A 23,372-nucleotide genomic window follows, 5' to 3' on the forward strand; every position below is an offset into this window, starting at 1 on the left:
CAGTTTGAGTCCCAGCTGCTCCACTTCCAATCCAGCTCCCTGCTGTGGCCTGGGAAAGCAGATGGCCCAAGTCCTTGGGCCCCATACCCACATGGGAGACCAGGAAGAAGCTCCTGGCTTCGGATAGACATAGCTCCAGCCATTGTGGCCAACTGGGGAGTGAACCAGCAGCTGGAAGACCTCTCTCTCTCTCTCTCTCTCTCTGCCTCTCTTTCTCTCTCCATGTAACTCTGACTTTCAAATAAATATATCTATCTTTAAAAAAAAAAAAAAAGCACCCTTAATTTGGTCTTCACAATCACATGAGGGAAGTGCAGCCCAGAGAGGTCAAGGCATTTGTTTGAGTCGCACAGCCAGAAAGCAGTAGTGCCAGCACTCTCCACCACTGCCCCGCAATGAGGCCACATGTTCCTCTGTGTCCAGCGAGGGGCTCCTCACTAAATGAAGCCCTGGCACACACGTACGCCCTAGGCTAAAGGGCGCGTCAAATGGGTTGCCACACAGCTCCGCAGTCCCTCAGATGTTGAATTACAGGTTATTGTCGGGCCGGCCCATGCAGCTTGGACAACAGGAACATCGAGTTTAGTAGCGTGTGCAGAGAACGCTCGCCTGGATGAGCCTGGCAAGTTATGGGCCTCCCAGGATGTGGGTGAAAACTGATTAATAAAAACCAGCCTCCCAGGGCCCCTAGCAATTAGAAGTCGCAAAATGAAAGGAACCAAAGGTAGGCAAATGTTCTTGTATCAGCACAAAGTCTCTAAAAACGCATTCTAGATCAGACGCCAGTTCTTAACTGATCTACGGACAGCAGGTGTGGAAAGATCTAGTGCCGAAGGAGAGCTCCTCTGGACTGGAAAGAAAATTAATAAGGACTTCTTCTGAACACTATTGACCAAGATGAGGGGAAAGGGCTGAATGAAGACTACAGAACAAGGCTCCCTGCAATCTGTTTCCCGCCCAGACAGTGGGAACACTGTGGAGATCTGTCAGGTCTCATCGCCGTCCTTTCGGCACACACAGCCACGTGCAGCACTGTCCACTCCACGCCTGGGACTGTGCACCCAGGAGAGGAGGGATGGTCCTCCCCCTTGCTTACAGACTCAGGCCACGTAAAGGCTGCAGGGGAACAGCAGGGTGGTGACGCCCTCCAGGTAACTGCACCCAAAGCTCGGAGGAGGAGGGCCCTGAGCCAGGGGAACATCCAGGGAAGCTCTCTTAGATGAAAAGAGGCTTGGCTGGACGTGAAAAGACACAACAGATTTGGAGAGGGAGGGGCAGGGGTGGCATGGAGAAGACCCTAAGACACCAGTGAAACAAAGGAGGGCTCGCAGAACAACTAAGGCACTGCCAGCACCGGCTGGGGAGCAGGTTCTGTGCTTGGTCATTCAATCACTTACTTCTGTTATCCATTTATTATCATTACTATTTAAGATTTATTTATCTATTTGAAAGTGAGAGCTACACAGAGAGAGAAGGAGGGGCAGAGAGAGAGAGTGGTCCTTCTGCTGGTTCACTCCCTAACTGGCCACAACATCTGGGGCTGCGCCAATCAGGAGCCAGGAACCAGGAGCTTCCTCCGGTCTCCCACGCATGTGCAGGGGCCCAAGGACTTGGGCCATCTTCTACTGCTATCCCAGGCCATAGCAGAGAGCTGGATCAGAAGTGGAACAGCTGGGACTTGAACCGGCGCCCATATGGGATGCCGGCACTGCAGTGGTGGCTTTACCTGCTATGCCACAGCACCGGCCCCCTATCCATTTAAAAATGAGGAGTGAGGGGTAGGCATCTGGCCTAGCAGTCATCGGGGCGCCTGGGTTCAAAGTGCTGGTCTCAGCTCCTATTTCAGGTTCCTGCTAACGGAGACCCCGGGAGACGGCAGTGATGGCTCAAGTGGTTGGGCCCTTGTCTCTCACGCAGGAGACCTGGAATGGCTTCCTGGCTCCCAACGTCAGTCCAGCCAAATCCAAGTCACTGCAGGCATTTGGAGAATGAACCAGCAAACTGGAACAATCTCTTTGTCTCCCTGCCTCTCAAGTACATAAGTATTTTGTTTTTCCTGGTGAGGAGTTAGAGATGCAGAGACAGGCATGCCATAGCCAAAGCCAAAACAAGCATGTGTGTTGTGAAGTCTGGGGGACACCCTGCTTGACCTGGGGCAAGGATCTGGAAGGGAGAGGAGCAGACGAGGTCAGGGAAGGAGGCTGAGATTCAGATGGCCTTGCAGGCCAGGGTGCGCCAGGCCCTGCCAGTCTCCTCAAAGGACAAGCACTTGACACTGCTGGTCACTCCCCGGAACACTGTCTTCCCTCGGACTCCAAGAAGCCACACTCCGTTTCCCTGTGCCCCACTGTCCACGCCGTCTCAGTTTGCTCTGCTCAGTCCTGCTCCTCTCTGGAGCGCCCCAGGCTCAGGCCTCGTCCCTCTCCTTTGCTCCAGCTACGCGACGTGGCCTCTTTAGTGACCACACCAGTGTCAGAGCTTCAAGAGTTGTCCAGATGCTGACAATGCACAATGCCCTATCCCAGCCCACCCTCTCCCCTCAACTCCAGCTCCCACATCCCAGCCTCCTGACGTCCCCACTGGTGTGTCTGAACGGAGAACCCGACCCCCTGCTTCCTTCCCTCTCCCAGCCGCCCACCCCGCAGTGCTCATCGTCTGCTTACTGCCAACACCACCTCTAACAGGTTCTCAGGCTAAAAACCTCAGCGGCAGACCCCGCATGTAACCCGTCAGCAAATCCTATCTGTCTACCTTCAGAACCCAGAATCTAGGAAACTGTTTCTCGCCAGCTGTCACTATCGCCTGGCCCTGGGCCACCATCTCCTCCCACTGAGGCTGCTACCCAAGCTGCTTCCTTCCACGCATGCGGCTCCCAAGAACCCCTCTCGGCGACGGCCAGAACGCTCGTTCTAGAACTGAAGGCAGACCGTGGCAGCCCTCCGGTCCACAACCCCTAACGGGTCCCTGGCCCACTCAGAGTAAAAGCCAAAACTGCTGCCCCGGCCTCACGGCTTCCAAGGCCCCTAGAGGTACACACAGGCACTCTCCCTATCTTTTTTTTTTTTTTTTAAATAATTTGAAAGGCAGAGAAACAGACAGGAAAAGACAAAGGGAGACACACACACACACAATCTTCTATCCACTGGTTCACTTCCCAAATGGCCACAACAACCAGGTGTGGGCCAGATTGAAGCCAGGAGACAGGAACTCACTCAGGGTCTCCCATGTGGATGGCAAGGGCCCAATCACTTGGGCCATCTTCTGTTGCCTGCCCGGGTACATTAGCAGGGAGCTGGATTGGAAGCAGAGTAGCCAAGACTTGAACCGGCACTCGGATGTGGGATGCGGGCATCTTAACTGCTATGCTCCTCACACACACCCTCAATCCCTATTAGATTTTGAACTCTTCTACCCACCCCACCCCAGCTCCAGTCATGCAGGCCTTTTTGCTGATTCCTGAACACCACAGGCATGTCTCCACCTCAGGGCCTTTGCATGTACCATTCCTTTTGTTGGAAGACTTTCTCCAGACAGCCTTGTGGCTCAGTTCCTCACCTCCTTTAAGTCTTGGCTCAAATGTCACCTTCTCATGAGGCCTTCTCTGTTCACTTTTTAAAAGATTTATTCACTTACTTATTTGAAAGGCAGAGCAACAGAGAAGAGAGAGGGGGAGAGAGACCAAGAAAGACATTTTCTATCTGCTGGCTCCCTCCCCGGACGGCCACAACAGCCAAGCCTGGGGCAGGAACTCCATCATCCAGGTCTCCCGGATGGGTGGCTGGGGCCCAAGTGCTCAGGCCATCATCTGCTGCCCTCCCATGAGCATCAGCAGGAACCAGGATCAGAAGCAGCCCTGGTAAGGGATGATGGCATTACAAGCAGTGGCTTAACCCACTGTGCCTTCTCTGACCACTCTATCTAAATCATGTAGCTCCTGCAAGCAACGCCTTCCACCTCCAAACTCTCCTTCCTCCTTTCTTATTCAAAGTACCTGTCATCTACATAACTACACAATGTATTATACTATTTTTTCTCTCCGTAATGTAAATTCCATTAGGGCAAGGATTTTGCTCATTTGTCCACTATCATATTCCTACCTCCTGTTTGCCTGGTATCAGGCCACTAGTATGTGCTCAATACATTTTAAGGACTTGTGCTCAACTTGTCTCGGGAAAATTTCAAGTTTTGGCAACGAACCTCAGCTACATAGAAACTTTCCAATGTTTCACTCTCTGGGTTCTGCTCTGGTTGTCAAATTATTTTGACTACACTGAAATTGAAAATGCCAGAACCCTGCTATGGTGCAGCAGGTTAAAGCCCCTGCCTGCAGCACTGGCATCCCACACAGGCGCCGGTTCGAGTCCCAGCTGCTCCAATTCTAATCCAGCTCCCTGCTAATATGCCTAGGAAAGCAGCGTAAGATGGCCCAAGTCCTTGGAACCCCACACCCATGTGGGAGATCCAGAAGAGGCTCCTGGCTTCAGATCAGCCCAGCTCCAGCCATTGTGGCCCTTTAGGGAGTGAATCAGTAGATGGAAGACTTCTCTCTCTCTCTCTCTGCCTCAGCCTCTGCCTCTCTCTCTTTCAAATAAATAAGATAAATCTTTAAAAAGAAAAAAAGAAAGAAAATGCCAGATCCCTTAGCTAAGAAATGAAAATATAAGACACAGCAGGAAGGGAAAAGGCAGAAGCCAGGAGGCGACATATCCAGCAGGAGAAATGTCCAGGCCACTCCCTGCTGCGAGGCCAGGTGCGTGTCACAGGCTGCCGCAGGCTTCAGCTCACAAAGCGCCAGAGCTCGGCAGGAGGCGTAGGGTGCTGACGCAGGCTGTGGTGTGAGCAGGCTGCGGTGTGAGCGCGGCCAGGCCCTTTTCTCTGCCCAGCACCTGCAGGCCTTCCTTCTGCGTTCAGCTAAGTACCAGGCTTTCTCTGTGTAACTCTGACTTTCAAATAAATAAATAAAATCTTTTTTAAAAAAAGATTTAATTATTTGAGAGGTAGAGTTACAGACAGTAATAGGGAGAGACAAAGAGAAAGATCTTCCTTCCGTTGGTTCACTCCCCACATGGCCGCAATGGCAGGAGCTGTGCTGATCCAAAGCCAGGAGCTGGGAGTTTCTTCCGGCTCTCCCATGTGGCTGCAACCCAGAGCAGCACCGATCCGAAGCCAGGAGCCAAGAGCTTCTTCCGGGTCTCCCACACAGGTACAGGAGCCCAAGGACTTGGGCCATCTTCTACTGCTTTCCCAGGCCATAGCAGAGAGCTGGATCGGAAGAGGAGCAGCCAGGACTAGAACCAGTGCTCATAAGGGATGCTGGTGCCGTAGGCAGAGTATTAACCTACTGAGCCACAGCAACAGCCCCAATAAATAAATCTTTAAAAAAAAGAAAAAGATACCTTCCTTGCATATACTCTCTTAAGTAGGTATTTCTGGGGCTGGCGCTGGCACCGGCATCCATATGGATGCCAGTTTGAGTCCTGGCTGCTCCACTTCTGATCCAGCTCTCTGCTGATGGCCTGGGAAAGCAATAGAAGATGGCCAAAGTGTTTGGGCCCCCAGACCCACATGGGAGACCCGGAAGAACATCCTAGTTCCTGGCTTTAAATCGGCTCAGCTCCAGCTGTTGTAGCCATTTGCAGAGTGAACCAGCAGATGAAGACCTCCCTCTCCCTCTCTCTCTCCCGTCCTCCCTCCCTCTCTCTGTCTTTAACTCTGCCTCTCAAGTAAATAAATAAATCTTAAGAAAAAAAAAACAGTATTTTTTTTTTTTTTTTTTTTTTTTTTTTTTTTTTGACAGGCAGAGTGGATAGTGAGAGAGAGAGACAGAGAGAGAAAGGTCTTCCTTTGCCGCTGGTTCACCCTCCAATGGCCGCCGCTGCAGCCGGCGCACCGCGCTGATCCTGGCAGGAGCCAGGAGCCAGGTGCTTTTTCCTGGTCTCCCATGGGGTGCAGGGCCCAAGCACCTGGGCCATCCTCCACTGCACTCCCTGGCCATAGCAGAGAGCTGGCCTGGAAGAGGGGCAACCGGGACAGAATCCGGCGCCCCAACCGGGGCTAGAACCCGGTGTGCCGGCGCCGCAAGGTGGAGGATTAGCCTATTGAGCCACGGCGCCGGCTTAAAACAGTATTTTTTTAAAAGTAGGTATTTCTGTCTCTGCCCTGCACTATTCTTATTCATTTTTCATTTCTTTCTTTCTTTTTTTCTAATTTGAAAGGCAGAGACAGAGACAGAAAGAAAGACAGAGATCTTCCATCTGCCGGTTCACTCCCCAAATTGGTCAGAGCTGGGCCAATCCAAAGCCAGAAGCCAGAAGCTTTTTCAGGTCTCCCACGTGGGTGCAGGGGCCCAGTTACTTGGGTAATCCTCTGCTGCTTTCCCAGGTGCATCAGCAGGGAGCTTGATTGGAAGTGGAGCAGCCTGGACTTGAACCAGCACCCATATGGGATGCTGGTACGCCACAACACCGGTCCCCTCACTTTTCATCCATTTACTGGTCACCTTCCATGTACATAAGCCCTTCTCTGTGCCGAGATACAGCAGGGAGTGAAACAAACTTCTCTTCACGGAGCTTACATCCTAACAGGGACAGAGACCATAAGCGAGTTAGATAACTAAAACACACTGTATCTTACATATAGCGTAATAACCACTAGGGAGAAAAAGCGTGAGGAAGGATGTCAGGGAGCGTTGGGGGGGTGGGAGGGATACTGAAACTTAATCACTGTGGCCAAGGGAGGCCTCCCGGAGAAGGTAACAGGTGGCATGGTTCGGGAAAAAGCCTGCCAGGCACATGGCAGAGCCAGTGGAGAGGTGGGAGTGTGCCGGGCATCTGAGGACCAGCAGGGAGTAAATGTGACTGAATAAGCAACTGGGGGGGTGGGGGGGCAATTGGCTGAGATCAGAGAAGGGGCCTTAAGGACAGGTGGGGGCTCTGGGTCTGCTCTAAGTGAGGTGGGAGCTGCATCTCGAGAGCTGACTTAATTCCGACAGGTGCTGGCTGCCATGCCTTTTTGTTTTCCTCAGGCTTATCAGTTTCCTAATCATTGCATAGGTTTCACATATCTATTTCTGCTTTATCTCTCTCCCCCAGCAGAATGCAGTAAGCAGCCCAGTGCCCTGGCCTGTTTACCAATCAGCATAGCCCAGTGCCAGGCACAAGCAAGGGCTCAATGAGGAATGAATGAATGACTAAATGGGCCGGCGCCGTGGCTCAATAGGCTAATCCTCCACCTTGCGGCGCCGGCACACCGGGTTCTAGTCCCGGTCGGGGCGCTGGATTCTGTCCCGGTTGCCCCTCTTCCAGGCCAGCTCTCTGCTATGGCCAGGGAGTGCAGTGGAGGATGGCCCAGGTGCTTGGGCCCTGCACCCCATGGGAGACCAGGAAAAGCACCTGGATCCTGGCTCCTGCCATCGGATCAGCGCGGTGCGCCGGCTGCAGCGGCGGCCATTGGAGGGTGAACCAACGGCAAAGGAAGACCTTTCTCTCTCTGTCTCTCTCTCTCACTGTCCACTCTGCCTGTCAAAAATAAAAAAAAAATAAAAAAAATAAATAAATGAATGAATGCTGGACTTCTGAAGTCTCTGTCCAGGGTCTTGACACCCAGTCACTCAACCTTCAAGACCAGAGGATGAAGAACACGAAGCAGACCACGCCACTGGCGAAAGCAGAAGGCTGTCATTCCACTCTCAAAATGCTCAAGACCCCCAGGGCACTTAGGGTGTATCTGCCACTCAAGTCTACTCCTCTACACAGCTCAGCTGTTGAAGTGACGCAATGAACACTGAATGTTTGGGTTTTAAACCTTTTGAGATCTGGTTTCCAAATCTACCATCTTCCGCATCTTCCAGCTCACAGTCCCCGGGAGGAGGCGGGGTGACAGCAGTGGAGGGGGTCAGTGACTAAGGCTGCCTGGCTGATGATGAATCTTGAGCATTCTGGTGTCAAACAGCCACACTCCTACCTTAATTAGGAGAGGCCTCCTGATTTCAGGGAGTCCTCCTTGGGGGGAGGGGGGTGTCAGAGGCCAACCTCAGGGCTAAAAACATACAGAGTGTGACACGTGGTGGTCTAGAGCTGCAGCCAAGCCTCCCACCCCGAGCTCCATTAACAGGAGACAATTCAAGAACAAGCAGTGCCCAGCCCATGAGGTCACTTGATAAACGCTGGCCACTACTACACAGTGTTTACCACCTCCTGGCTCCTTCAAACCCCCAGATCCCTGGACACCCTAAAAACACTTGCTGGTTGCGGTAGCAGCAGTAGCTGGAGAGTAGTTAATTTCACCACGGGTCAGATTTCTCACTCTCCCTCTGGGATGACATGAGGGTGGACAGGAGATCACCTGGACAGTGTTCTCAATTCTGCCAGTTTCAGAGTAACCTAACCACCTAATATGTTATTCATTCATTTGCTCATTCAGCAAACAGTCACCAAGTACTCCCCTGAAGCCAGACATCAAACTGGATGCTGGAGACACAGTTAACCTCAATCCCTGCCAAGGATTAGAAGCTGCTCACTTAGGAGGCAGTCCAGCAGACAATCACGGCTTACCATGAACAGTGATTTCAGGAGAGGCACCTGGTTCAGGCCTGCAAACTGAGGGTGATGGTCAAGCAGGAAGCATCAAGAGTGACCCAGCGAAGCAAGTGGAGCAGGAGGAGCAGGACGTGGCGGTCAGGCATCACGAAGAGCTCAAACTGGGGCCGCTATGTGGCGCAGCGGGTTAACGCCCTGGCCTGAAGCGCCAGCATCCTATATGGGTGCCGGTTCAAGTCCCGGCTGCTCCACTTCCAATCCAGCTCTCTGCTACGGCCTGGGAAAGCAGTAGAAGATGGCCCAAGTCCTTGGGCCCCTGAACCGCATGGGAGACCCAGAAGAAGCTCCTGGCTCCGGATCAGCACAGTTCCGGCTACTGTGGCCATCTGGGGAGTGAAGCATTGGATAGAAGACCTCCCTCTTTCTCTGCCTCTCCTTCTCTTTCTGTGTAACTCTTTCAAATAAATAAATAAATCTTTAAGGAAAAAAAAAAAAGAAGAGCTCAAACTGAAGACAGCGAAGTGTAGAGTTGGGGCTCACAGAAGGGGCACAAAGCTGAGCTGGACCGGAGCTTGGGAAGTGGTGGAGGCGTGGGGGGAGACGGGGAAGGCAGGGTCAGAGCCCAAAACGCCTTGAATGCTGTGCTGAGGAACCCGAGTTTTAGTCTCAGAACAATGATGGATTCCAAAGTGAGATTTTTTTTTTTATTTGACAGGCAGAGTTAGACAGTGAGAGAGTGAGAGAGAGAGAGAAAGGTCTTCCTTTTCCATTGGTTCACCCCCAGATGGCTGCTATGGCCGGCGTACTGCACTGATCCAAAGCCAGGAGCCAGGAGCTTCCTCCTGGTCTCCCATGCAGGTGCAGGGCCCAAGGACTTGGACCATCCTCCACTGCCTTTTCGGGCCACAGCAGAGCTGGACTGGAAGAGGAGCAACCGGGACTAGAACCTGGAGTGCCGGCGCTGCAGGCAGAGGATTAGCCTAGTGAACCACAGCGCCGGCCAGAGAATTTTTTCTATAAAGGATTCCAATTGCTTGGGTGACATTTTTCTTTCTGGGGTATTTGTTCCTCTCTATGTGAAGAGATAAAGAACAGGAAAATCATTTCTGGACTGTGATAACATCACTGACCTATCTTAGGCCCGCCCGGAAAAAGCAAATTCTTCAAGGAACAGATGACAGCTCAACTTTGAGAAACACACCCCAGCTCCCTGAAGGCCTGCTGAGCTGGGGGTTTTCTGGGAAGCCAGCAGTTAAGACAAGCGCTAGTTTCAGAGGACAGCTGGAGAACGATCAAAGTCCAAGGCCAGGGCCAGCAGGACCAACAGACCAAGCAGTTCTGAAACACTTTTAGGAAATGAAACAAAAAGGGTGGGAGACGTTCTGAAGACAGAGAGGCCTCTGTCTGCAGAGGGAAGTAACGCCCAGACGTCCGCAGTCACAGGCCCCAGTGCGAGTTAACTGGCTGCGACCAAGGTACCCACAGGCTCTGCACAAATTTCCTCATTGAACCCGAACACAAGGCAGGGGTGGAGGGAGAGGGGCAGTATTAGTTCAGAGCGGAGTTAAAGGAGCCCCAGCCCAGGTAAATCACCCAGGTCACAGGAGCTGGAAGCCAGGACCCACTGGGTTGGACGGCACTTTCCATCAGACCTGAGGGAGACCTTCAAGCCGCTCAGGGAGGAGCCCCTGCCCAACTCTCACACTCGGCAACCCTGAGACCCAGTGGAGCCGGTCCTCACGCCATCTGAGCGGTGAGAGCTCAACTCAGGGCACAGATGACCTGTGCTCTCTCATGTTCCCGCCTTCTGTGACAAGTCACTTTATCCCGATTCTTCCCTTGGAAGGAGGAGGATAAGGTGACAATATTAAGTTTCTGTGAAGTCAGTGGCACTAGGAGAACAGATCATAGAGTTAAAGAGAATACCAGTACTACCCTAACATTTCTATCAGAGCTTTTTTTTTTTTTTTTGACAGAGTTAGACAGAGAGAAAGGTCTTCCTTCCGTTGGTTCACCCCCAAAATGGCCACTACGGCCGGAGCTATGCCGATCCGAAGCCAGTAGCTTCCTCCCAGTCTCCCATGCGGGTGCAGGGCCCAAGCACTTGGGCCGTCCTCCACTGCCGTCCCAGGCCACAGCAGAGAGCTGGACTGAAAGAGGAGCAACCGGGACTAGAACCCAGCGCCATATGGGATGCCGGCGCCACAGGTGGAGGATTAACCAAGTGAACCACGGCGCCAGCCCTCTATCAGAGCTTTCTTCAAAAGCAGGTGGACACCGCACAGGGAGATTAACGGTTAAGACACCTAAGAGGGGCCAGCACTGTGGCGTAGCGGGTGAAGCTGCAGCCCGCAAGCTGGTATTCCATATGAGTGCTGGTTCGAGTCCCTGCTGCTCCACTTCTGATCCAGCTCCCGGCTCTTGTGCCTAGGAAAGCATCGGAGGATGGCCCAAGTCCTTGGGCCTCTGCACCCACGTGGGAAACCCGGAAGAGGACTCTGGCTCCTAGCTTCGGCCTGGCCCAACCCTGACCACTGTGGCCATCTGGGGAGTGAGCTAGTAGATGGAAGATCTCTCTTTCTCCCTCTCTCTGTAACTGTGCCTTTCAAATTATTTATTTGAAAGGCAGAGGCAGAGAAAGAGTGCAAGTGAGAAGTCTTCCATCCGCTGGTTCTCTCCCCAAATGGCCACAACAGCCAGGAGCTTCTTCCGGGTCTCCCACACAGGTTGCAAGGGTCCAAGGACTTGGGCCATCTTCCACTTCTTTCTCAGGCCATAGCAGAGAGCTGGATCAGAAATGGTGCGGCCAAAACTCAAACTAGCACTCACATGGAATGCCGGTAGTACAGGAGGCGGCTTTACCCGGTACGCCACAGTGTCAGCTCCTAAAATAAATCTTAAAAAAAAAAAAGACACCCAGGAGCGGGTAGGAAGGCAGCAGGTCTTTCTCACGCTGCTGTCTGGGAAACTGAGGCGGAAGTGCAGTGGTCACTATCTGGAAGAAAGCTCAGACACAGAGCCTGACCCTCGGCCACCAAGCGTCTCCTCTCCCAGGCAGGACCACGTGGGCTCTGCACACTTCTCAGAGGGGCGAAGACTTCCCTCTGGGTACACGCTTCCACACCCAAGACCCCCTGATGGTCATCTGGGTGCCCTCTTTATTCCAAAAGGAAAGCAGTTCTTTCCGAACCATCGGCTTCACGGATAACCCGTTCGGGGTCTCACAGTTCCCAACAGTCAGGAAAACCTTCAACGCGTGCCCCTGCAAGATCACTTACAACAGCCTGCCCGGCTGCCTCACGGTGAAGAAAGCAAACCAAATGCCCCTTAGGAAAGATCAGGCAATAAGGGCACGTCTTGACCCTGACCCACGCCCCTAAAAATATGAACCAGCCCCTCACGCCCGATCACGGCGCCCCTCTCTCCATGGTCTCTGTACTTTGAGGCCCCGAACGCCTAAGCAGGAACCCTGGCTCTGCCCCTCCTGCCCAACTGGCCTTCCATGCGTGATCTGACCTCCCTGGATAAAAGGGGGACGAAACACCAGCGCCCTGGCAAAGGACTCGATGTGCACTGTACGTAAAGCGCTCGGCACAGCTGCGCACACACAGTAGGAGCTCAAGACTCAGCAGGGGGTCCTCAGTATCTCTTAGCATTGTTTTCAGACGTCCCCATGCCGTCCACTCGTCCCCGGAGCGCCAACGGACAGACCAAGCCCAAGTCCACCCGGGCGGCACAAGGCTGGTTTTTTCTTTTCTAACTTTAATTTTTCCTTTCTGAACCTCGGCCCTGGACGCCGACGAGGCCTCGGGATGACCACGGGGGTAACGGTGAAAAGGGAAACCAGAGCCCGCAGAGGAGCTTCCCCCACCCGGCCAGAGACGGGAGTCTCGGGGCCTAAGGTCCGGGAGTCTCCGGGCGGGCGCCCCGAGAGCGCCTACGGACACGGGGCGCCCGCGGTCCGGGCCGGCGGCCAAGCGGGCGCGAATGAATGAACCCGAGTCCTTCCGCCCCGTCCGGCCCCGGGACGCCGCCGCGCGCCCACGGCGCCGCGTCCTCCCCGTGACCTCTGACCCCCACAAACCCCTCACCTCAGACCCCCCGACGCCCCCACGCCGCTCCTTCTGCTACCTCGCGGCGCCCCCTGCTTCCTCACCGGCAAGTCCGAACGGCTCCTGGAGCCACGGCTCGGTTCGGCTCGGCAGCAAAATGTCCGCGGCCTCCTGCTCCTCCTCCCACCCTGCCGGTGCGTCCGTGCCGCCGGCTGCTCCGAGCCCCGCGGCTGTCACCTGCCGGGCGGAAGTGAGCTGCCCGCGCGCGGGCACTTCCGGTGGACGCACGGCCGGGGGGCGGGATCAAGGGTACGACGCGGGCAGGGGAGGGGCCCGGGGAGGGGCGGGTGCGAGTGCAGGGAAGGGGGCGGAGCCTGCGGGCAGGCACTTCTGCGAGGCCGCGGCGCTGTCTCCGCCGAGGTCTTGGAAAAGCCACGCAGCTGCGTACTAGTGGCGGCGGCCACCCCGTTCCTGACTGCGGCACACCGTGCATCTGCTCCTGCTAGATACTGTCTGCTCATCCCGCTTTCAAACGCCGCTCGCCCAGGAGGCCGCAGGGGGTGGTCCTGCACCGGGTCCCCGCCGCCCACCTGGATGCCCGGCTCCTGGCTTCTGCCTGGTCCGGCTGCAGCCCAGGAGAGAACCAGGGAGATGGGAGGCCTCTCTGCCTTTCAAATAAAAAAAATAAAAATTGCATTGCAGAGCAGGGAAAACCCACTGGTAACCAAAGCGAAGATAAAAGTTCACCTTCAATCTCACTTCCCTGAGATAATCACTTCCAATATTTTGGGGAAGGTTCTTTTAGGCTTGATGATATGGTTTGATTTTCTTTAAAAAGTTTTTTTAATTGAATTTTTAAATTTATTTGAAAGGTAGTGTGAGAGAGAGCAAGAGAGAGAGGGACAGACTGGCTGGTTCACTCCCTCAATGCCCTCAAAAGCCAGGGTTGTTCCAGGCTGAGGCCGGGGGCCTGGAGCGCCATCCAGGTCTCCCAGGTGGGTGGCAGGGACCAGGTTCTTGGCACCATCACGGCTGCCGGCCAGCAGGAAGCCGGGGCTGGAGCTGAGCAGGACTTGAACCCAGACCCTCCAGCAGTGGATGCAGGCCAATCACGTGGTCTTCCCGCAGCCCCGGGTGCCTGCCCCTCACTCACCAAGATTATGCTAAAAAAAAGTCCTGAAACAATGAGCACATTTCTTTCTCCGTGGTGTTTTCTGCCCTTGTGTGGATGGCACCTCTCTTCTCTGAAGCGATCCCCTAAGGTTGTACATCAGGTTGGTATTAATTTTTTTTTTTTTTTTGACAGGCAGAATGGACAGTGAGAGAGAGAGACAGAGAAAAAGGTCTTCCTTTTGCCGTTGGTTCACCCTCCAATGGCCGCCGCGGCCGGCGGGCTGCAGCCAGCGCATCGCACTGATCCAATGCCAGGAGCCAGGTGCTTCTCCTGGTCTCCCATGGGGTGCAGGGCCCAAGCACTTGGGCCATCCTCCACTGCCTTCCCGGGCCACAGCAGAGAGCTGGACTGGAAGAGGGGCAACCGGGACAGAATCCGGCGCCCCGACCGGGACTAGAACCTGGTGTGCCGGCGCCGCAAGGTGGAGGATTAGTCTAGTGAGCCGCAGCGCTGGCCATATTTTTAATATTACAAAAACTTAATAAATAAGCTTGTAAGCCAAGTCTGTATGTTCCATCTAATACATATATAATTGATTCAATATTCAATACACATTTGTGCTTCAACGGTCTTAAACAGTTTCTGAAATTTTTTGTTTTGAAATAATTGTAGGGGCTGGTGCTGTGGCGTAGCAGGTAAAGCCTCCACCTGCGGTGCTGGCATCCTGTATGGGTGCCGGTTCGAGTCCCAACTGTTCCACTTCCGATCCAGCTCTCTGCTGTGGCCTGGGAAAGCAGTAGAAGATGACCCAAGTCCTTGGGCCCCTGCACCCACGTGGGAGACCCGGAAGAAGCTCCTGGCTCCTGGCTTCAGATCAGCCAGCTCTGGCCATTGCAGCCATCTGGGGAGTGAACCAGCGGATAGAAGACCTCTCTCTCTCTCTCTCTCTCTCTCTCTCTGCCTCTCCTTCTCTCTGTGTGTAAATCTGACTTTCAAATAAATAAATAAATCTTTCTTTAAAAAAAAAAGAATTATAGACTTACAGGAGATTACAGAAGCCATATAAAAAGAGTCCCGTGTACCCCACACTCAGTTTCCCTCAAGGACAACCTTTTACCTGTCCGTAGTAGGATATCAAAACTATCGCTACTGGTCAGGGTCAGTGCCGGGGCTCACTTGGTTAATCCTCTGCCTGCGGTACTGGCATGCCATATGGGCTCCAGGTTCTAGTCCCGGTTGCTCCTCTTCCAGTCCAGCTCTCTGCTGTGGCCCGGGAAGGCAGTGGAGGATGGCCCAAGTGCTTGGGCCCTGCACCCAAAGGGAGACCAGGAGGAAGCACCTGGCTTCGGATCCGACCCTAGCGGCCATTTAGGGGGTGAACCAATGGAAAAAGGAAGACCTTTCTCTCTGTCTCTCTCTCTCTCTCACTGTCTAACTCTGCCTGTCAAAAATAATAATAATAAAAAAAAACTCTACCTGTCAAATTAAAAAAAAAAACTATTGCTATTGGTAAAGTATTATCTCTAACCTACAGACCTTTGCTGTTTCTAAATCACTTTCTTGAAGTAGGGAGGGAATAAATAACAATTGTTTGGCTTCAACAACGGAAGTTTATTTTCTCCCATTTCTAGGGGCTGGGGACCAGGATCAAGGCTGATCAGGGCTGATGGCCTCAGCGGCCCCTCTCCTAGGCTTATAGAGCCTGCCTGCCTCTGAGCCCTCACGTGGTCCTTCCTCCACACGCCCATGATAATTGTATATGTGCTGCTGTGCCCTGCACACCTGATGGTAAGCATTGCAAATGCCATCGGCCTCCCAGAAAAGCAAAACTTCAGTGCCAGGTGTTTGGCCTCGTGGTGAAAATATCAGTCAAGATGCTGCACCCCCCATCAGAGTGCCCGGGTTCCACCCCTGGCTCCAGCTCCTGATTCCAGCTTCCGGCAAGTGCGGAACCCAGCAATGGTTCAAGGAATTAGGTCCCTGCCGCTCATGTGGGAGACCTGGATTGAGTTCCCGGCTACAAGCGTCAACGCAGATCAGCGCTGGCTATTCCGGACATGTGGAGAGTGAGTCAGAGGATGGAACTACTGTTGTCTGTCTCTCAAATAAATTTTAATTAAAAATAATTTTTAAGGGCCGGCGCTGTGGGGCAGAGGGTTAAAGCCCTGGTCTGAAGTGCCAGCATTCCATATGGGTGCTGGTTTTAGTCCCGGCTGGTCCTATTCCAATCTAGCTGTCTGCTGTGGCCTGGGAAAGCAGTAGAAGATGGCTTAAGTCCTTGGGCCCCTGCACCTGCGTGGGAGACCCAAAAGAAGCTCCTGGCTCCTGGCTTCGGATCGGCACAGCTCTGGCCGTTGTGGCCATCTGGGGAGTCAAGCAGCGCATGGAAAACCTCTCTCTCTGTCTCTATCTCTCTCTGTAACTCTGTCTTTCAAATAAATATTATTGGGGCCAGCGCTGTGGTATATCAGGTATAGCTACTGTCTGCAGTGCTGGCATCCCATATGGGCGCCAGTTCAAGTCCTGGCTGCTCCACTTCTGGTCCAGCTTTCTGCTATGGCCTAGGAAAGCGGCAGAAGATGGCCCAACTCCTTGGGCCCCTGCACCCATGTAGGAGACCCAGAAGAGGCTCCTGGCTCCTGGCTTCTATTGACACAGCTCCGGCCATTCTGGCCTATTGGGGAGTGAACCAGCAGAGGGAAGATCTCTCTTTCTCTCTGCTTCTCCTTCTCTCTCTGTGTAAGTCTGACTTTGAGATAAATAAATAAATTTTTTTTAAGTCAGACTTACAGAGAGAAGGAGAAACAGAGACCTTTCATCTGCTGGTTCACTCCCCAAATGGCCAAAATGGCCAGGGCTGGGCCAGACTGATGCCAGGAGCCAGGAGCTTCCTCCAGGTCTCTCACATGGGTGCAGGGCAGCTTCCACTGCTTTTCCCAAACCGTTAGCAGGGAGCTGGATTGGAAGTGGAGCAGCTGGGATTCAAACCAGTGCCCATATGGGATGCCAGCGCCACAGGTGGCAGCCATATCCACTGCACCACAACACTGGCCCCTCACACACACACACACACACACACACACACACACACACATATATAGACAGGCAGAGTGGACAGTGAGAGAGAGAGAGACAGAGAGAAAGGTCTTCCTTTGCCGTTGGTTCACCCTCCAATGGCCGCCACGGCTGGCGCGCTGCGGCCGGCGCACCGCGCTGATCCGAAGGCAGGAGCCAGGGGCTTCTCCTGGTCTCCCATGGGGTGCAGGGCCCAAGCACTTGGGCCATCCTCCACTGCCTTCCCGGGCCACAGCAGAGAGCTGGCCTGGAAGAGGGGCAACCGGGAAAGAATCCGGCACCCCGACCGGGACTAGAACCCGGTGCCGCTAGGTGGAGCCGCGGCGCCGACCCCTCACATATATTTTTTATTTTTTAAAAGATTTATTTATTTATTTATTTAAAAGTCAGAGTTACACAGAGAGAGGAGAGACAGAGAGAGAGAGAGAGACAGAGAGAGGTCTTCCATCTGATGGTTCACTCCCCAATTGGCCGCAACGGCCAGAGCTGGGCCGATCCGAAGCCAGGAGCCAGGAGTTTCTTCCGGGACTCCCACATGGGTGCAGGGCCCAAGCACTAGGGCCATCTTCCATTGCTTTCCCAGGCCACAGCAGAGCTGGATCAGAAGTGGAGCTGGCCGGTGCTGCGCCTCACTAGGCTAATCCTCCACCTAGTGGCGCTGGCACACCAGGTTCTAGTCCCTGTCGGGGCACCAGATTCTGTCCCGGTTGCCCCTCTTCCAGGCCAGCTCTGCTGTGGCCTGGGAGTGCAGTGGAGGATGGCCCAAGTGCTTGGGCCCTGCACCCCATGGGAGACCAGGAGAAGCCCCTGGCTCCTGCCTTCGGATTAGTGCGGTGCGCTGGTTGCAGCGTGCCAGCCGCGGCGGCCATTGGAGGGTGAATCAACGGCAAAGGAAGACCTTTCTCTCTGTCTCTCTCACTGTTCACTCTGCCTGTCAAAAAAAAAAAAAAAAAGTGGAGTGGCTGGGTCTCGAACTGGCACCTATATGGGATGCCAGAGCTTCAAGCCAGGGCATTAACCCGCTGAGCCACAGCGCTGTCCCCTTACATAAATTTTTTAAGAAGAAAGAAATGCAGAGTGGGAAATATCATTATGCTCTTTTAAAAAATATTTATTTATTTATCTATTTATTTGAAAGGCAAAGTTACAGAGAGGCAGAGAGAGAGAGAGGTCTTCCATCCACTGGTTCACTCTCCAGATGGCCGCAATGGTCGGAGCTGCGCTGATCGGAACCAGGAGCCAGGAGCTTCTTCCAGGTCTCCCACATGGGTGCAGGGGCCCAAGGACTTGGGCCATCTTCCACTGCTTTCCCAGGCCATAGCAGAGAGCTGGATCAGAAGCGGAGCAGCCAGGACTCGAACCGGCACCCATATGGGAAGCCAGCACTACATGCAGCTTTACCTGCTGTGGCCGGCGCTTCACACTGATCCGATGGCAGGAGCCAGGTGCTTATCCTGGTCTCCCATGGGGTGAAGGGCCCAAGCACTTGGGCCATCCTCCACTGCACTCCCAGGCCATAGCAGAGAGCTGGCCTGGAAGAGGGGCAACCGGGACTGAATCTGGCGCCCTGACCGGGACTAGAACCCGGGGTGCCGGCGCCGCAGGCGGAGGATTAGCCTAGTGAGCCGTGGCGCCGGCCTCATTATGCTCTTAAAACTGTATATACGAAGTGCATGAAATTTGTTCCCTTTATATACATTTTTGAAAAGTTAAGAAAGAAATGCAATTAAAATAAGACTAAGATTTTTTTTAACGCAGTTTCATTGGTGACGTAACATGGAAAGAGAATTCTCCAACAAAGTAAACCCGTCAATCTGCAGATGCTAAACTGGAGAGTGATGGGAAGGTGGCAGGCTGGTAGGAGCGGTCAGAGCTTTCTGGTTTCCAAGGAGACAGAGGTCCGCGCTTGCACAGAAAGGGCTTCCTGGGAAAGCGGCATTCCCGCTAGGTCCTGCCCAACCAGAACAGAGTTGCTTGGGCTGGGCTGGCAGGATGGACCCCAGGGAGAGGCGGGAGGGCCTTCAACAAGGGAGCTCCCCGCGAGGCAGCCAGGCCCCTGACCCCTTCCCAACGCGTTGGCCAGCCCCTGCTGTGTGGCCGGGTGGCTTAGGCAAACAGTCCAGGGAGGGTTCTAGAGCAGCAGGCACAAGATCCCCCGGTGCTCGGGTAGAGGAGGTAGTGGGGGCTCTGGGAGTCCAGAGTGAGAACTGAAGCGCCCCGGGGGAGACGCAGCCCACGAGGGCCCTGGGCGAGCGGGCAGTATTTCATCTGGAAGTGCAGAACCCCCAGGAATGCTTGTGGAGCACCTGGGGTGTGCAGGAGTCACAGGGCACCTGACACCAGCCCTGCGAGGGAGGGGCTTTGGGCTCCTTGTTACTGAGTGCACCAGGGGGTCTGCTGCTCCCTGCCCTCACTACTCCCATTCAATCACCTGGAGCATGTTCGTCACCCCTACCTGAGCCAGCCGTCCCGGGGCTACAGCAGTGAAGCTGAGGCACAGCCCCTCCTTGGGGTTCACGGTTGAGTGCTGGAGAAAGTCACAGAAAGGCCAGTTGGAACTCTGGGTGACTGGCGGGAGCAGGGATACACAGGAGACTCACTTCCCAAAGGGCTCAAGCCAGGAACCAGGAACTGCCTCTGGGTCTCCCGCATGAGTGGCAGGAACCTAAGAGCCTGGCCCATCTTCCGCTGCTTTCTCAAATGCCTGAGCAGGGAGCCGGGTCGGAGATGGAGCAGCAGGGACTTGAACCATTGCTTGGATATGGGAGGCCTGAGGTGGCTTAACCCGCTGCGCCGTTCTGTTGGGCTCATGAGGGTTTTTAAAACTTTCTCCAACGTTGCTGGTTTCCTGCCCTGGCCTGTTGCCCTGGCTGATGCCGTGCACCTTCTCTGGGCCTCGGTTTCTCCTCCCTGAGAACTGGGTCCCCACCACAGGCTGAGCACCAACGTACGCCCTTGACATCCACTGCTTCCCCAACCCTCACAGTTCTCAGGAGGTGGTGCCATGGGGAATCCCACTTTACACACATGCCCATTGAGGTTCTGAGAAGCTGAGGGAATTACCCACCTTGCCCACCTCCACATGGCTCCAGTGGATGGAGCTGGGAGTCGTGGCCAAGGCCGACGTGGTGGGGCCCGTGCTCCCCCCTCTCCTGCTTTGTGGGGGTTATCTGATCAGAGGAAGGTTGGGGGTACCTGTGGTGTCCTGGAATGGCCCAGGACCTGGTGCTGGTTCCAATTCTGTGGATCAAAAATGTTAGAAAAATAATACTATCTGTATGGACCATGTATAGACTTTTTTCTTATTATTCCCAAACAATACAATAATTATTTATGTAGCATGTACCCCATACTATGTATTAGTCTATAGATGCCTTAAAGTGCATGGGAGGATGTGTATGGATAATGTGCAAATACTATGTCACATTATAAAGGAACTTGAATATCTGCAGATTGGGGTGCCTTACCAGGCCCCCAATACCAAGGCACAACTGTGCAGATGTGGGACAAATTAAAGCCTTTCCTTCTGTGGACACTAGAGGGCACTCAAGTGCCATTAAATACCACCGTCCCTTTGCATGTAACCAGAGCACAGGCCTGTAGGGTGCCGTTCTGCCCCCCAACATTTCTAGATGCTTCTTCCTTTGTAATTACCCTTCCCCTACTCAGGGTTCTATTTGCTTGCTGTATTTTTTAAATATTTATTTATTTGAAAAGTAGGTGACACAGAGAGAGAGAGGGCTCTTCCACCCACTGGTTCACTCCCAAATGCTACTGTTGCTTTTTAATCCGGCCAGTCTCTAAACACTGCCACGGATCCTTTCTGTAGATCTGGCCAACCTGACCCAGCAGCCTCCCGCCTGTTGTGAGCAGGGAGCCCCATATCCTCCGCACCCAGGCCGGGCCAGGGTCGTGGGGACTGGAGGGTGCTGGGGACCCCTTCCCGTGCCCTCAGCCCTCGCTGCCACACAGGTTCCCAGGCAGCGTCCCTGGTCTTCCCAGGGGCAGAATTCCGCCCCGGGCTCGACTACCAAAGTCTGCTTCTGGAATGACTGCTTTCTCAAGTGCTACTTGGCTGGAGCAACTGTGAGGCCTCAGCTTCCAATCTGGAAAATGGGCTGATTATGCCACCTCGCAAAGTTATTAACAGAGGTTAAGGTAGAAAAGCCATTGCACCCCCACACCCTCCTTAAAAGGGAGCTACCGCCTGCATTAATGTCAGCTCAGCAAGCACATCACTCAGCCTCTTTGAGCCTCAGTTTCCCCATCTGGAAAATGGGATTCATACCCTACTTTACATGGCTGTCAAAGGAGGCTGGATGTTTTCTGGGTAAGTAATGTTCTTAGAGCGACACCCAGCAAGCCCTAACTACGCGGGAGTGATTGTGACATCCCAGGCCATAAACCAGGGCACAAAGGAAACCTCAATTGGCTCCAATACGCGAGGAGTCACTCACACAGCCTTCTTTGATTATAATCTCGAAACCTAGAAATCAATGCTAAAACTTAGTGGACACAAGGGGCTCAGGGTAATAAGCCAAAATAATAAGCCCAAGCTGGCCGGCGCCGCGGCTCACTAGGCTAATCCTCTGCCTTGCGGCGCCGGCACACCAGGTTCTAGCCCTGGTCGGGGCGCCGGATTCTGCCCTGGTTGCCCCTCTTCCAGGCCAGCTCTCTGCTGTGGCCCAGGAGTGCAGTGGAGGATGGCCCAAGTACTTGGGCCCTGCACACCATGGGAGACCAGGAGAAGCACCTGGCTCCTGCCATCGGATCAGCACGGTGCGCCGGCCGCAGCTCGCCGGCCGCAGCGGCCATTGGAGGGTGAACCAACGGCAAAGGAAGACCTTTCTCTCTGTCTCTCTCTCTCACTGTCCACTCTGCCTGTCAAAAAAAAAAAAAAAAAAAAAGCTGGAGCTGCCCAGGGGAGAGCTTTATTTACCTGTGACAAGTAATTCTTTACTTGTCAATGGCAATTAGAAGCCAATGGCAAAACTGAGTTCCCTACAGATAGTGCCTCCTTGATACACAGTTCTCCAGCACTTTTATCCATGCATCTGTTTAAAAAAAAAAGTCTTTATTTTCACTTTGTTTGGACAGCAGAAAGAGAGACACACACAGAGACAGAGAGAGATCATCCATTCACCAGTTCACTCCCTAGTTGCCCACAACAGCCAGGGCTGGGCCAGGGTGAAGCCAGGAGCCTGGAACTCCATCCAGGTCTCCCACGTGGGTGGCAGGGACCCAGGTATTTGAGTTATTGGCGGCAGCCTGCTGTGGTGCCTTTTAGCAGGAAGCTGGCTGGGAAGCCGGGGAGCCAGGGAGTGGAATCAGAAATCCCAACGTGCGATGCAGGTGTCCCACGCGGTGTCTTGACCACTGCATCAAATGCCCACTTCACCAGGGCTTTGTAGCAGGGGTCGGGAGCTCCCGCGACACAGAGAAGGGGGCGGGCGCTCCCCACTGAGCCACACTCACCTTCACTCCGCTCTGACCCAGGCTGCTCTCCTGCAGCTCTCCTTGCTGGTGCCACAGCTGTCGCCAGTGCCGTGCTAGGGGACATGGTGGGGACCCCTGTGAGGACAGCGTTGCAAAGCAAGCCTGGCTGGAACATCTCCGAAAAGCCAGCTCCATGGGTAGACTGCGTCAGATTCCCTGCCCCCGCCCCTGTGCCCTCTCTCGCCCCTTTCTCGGTTACGTGATCAAAGACCGCCCCTGGCCGGCGCCGCGGCTCACTAGGCTAATCCTCCGCCTAGCGGCGCCGGCACACCAGGTTCTAGTCCCGGTCGGGGCGCCAGATTCTGTCCCGGTTGCCCCTCTTCCAGGCCAGCTCTCTGCTGTGGCCCGGGAGTGCAGTGGAGGATGGCCCAGGTGCTTGGGCCCTGCACCCCATGGGAGACCAGGAGAAGCACCTGGCTCCTGGCTCCTGCCATCGGATCAGCGCGGTGCGCTGGCCACAGCGCGCCGGCTCCGGCTGCGGCGGCCATTGGAGGGTGAACCAACGGCAAAGGAAGACTTTTCTCTCTGTCTCTCTATCTCACTGTCCACTCTGCCTGTCAAAAAAATAAATAAATAAATAAAAAATAAAATAAAACAAAGACCACCCCTAACCTTGGCGAGTAAAAGGTTCTCCTTTAAACAGCTTCTGAGACTTCTGGGCAAGTGGTGAATGCAACGAAGGCCTGTACTTCCTCTTCCTTCTGAAATTCTACTAACAGAACAGGAGAGGGATTTTTTTACGGTAAAATACGCATAAAACAAAATTCAAAATTTTAACCACCTTTAAGCACAGTTCAGTTGCATTAAATAAATTCCCTTTATGTGTTGTGCAATCATCACCACTACCCATCACCAGAACTTCTTTGCTTTTTTTTTTTTTTTTAAGATTTATTTATTTGAAAGTCAGAGTTACAGAGAAAGAGAAAGAGAGAGAGGTCTTTCATCTGATGGTTCACTCCCCAAATGGCCCAAATGGCCTGAGCTGCACCCATCCAAAGCCAGGAGCCAAGAGCTTCCTCCTGGTCTTCCCACATAGTGCAGGGGCCCAAAGACTTGGGCCATCGTCTACTGCTTTCCCAGGCCACAGCAGAGAGCTGG

At 53.9% G+C, this 23,372-nt stretch overlaps 1 protein-coding gene across 6 annotated transcripts in view; it reads right to left on the reverse strand.

The window, feature by feature from the left end:
• AP1B1 (adaptor related protein complex 1 subunit beta 1) overlaps positions 1–22,322 on the reverse strand; it is a 70,617-nt gene extending 48,295 nt beyond the window's left edge. For 4 of the 6 annotated variants that reach the window (XM_051826499.3, XM_089323348.1, XM_051826498.3 and 1 more), the window contains exon 1: positions 12,694–12,875. The gene's annotated coding sequence lies outside the window, so the exon portion shown is untranslated. Of the gene's footprint in view, positions 1–12,628; positions 12,649–12,693; positions 12,876–22,253 lie in introns of those variants that run through there. The other 2 variants (XM_089323347.1, XM_089323346.1) reach the window with 2 other exon arrangements.
• Between the last annotated feature and the right edge of the window lie 1,050 nt (positions 22,323–23,372).

This window comes from Oryctolagus cuniculus, chromosome 21 (assembly GCF_051225735.1).
Source record: "Oryctolagus cuniculus isolate XC-2025 breed Fujian yellow rabbit chromosome 21, ASM5122573v1, whole genome shotgun sequence".
Taxonomy (NCBI): domain Eukaryota; kingdom Metazoa; phylum Chordata; class Mammalia; order Lagomorpha; family Leporidae; genus Oryctolagus; species Oryctolagus cuniculus.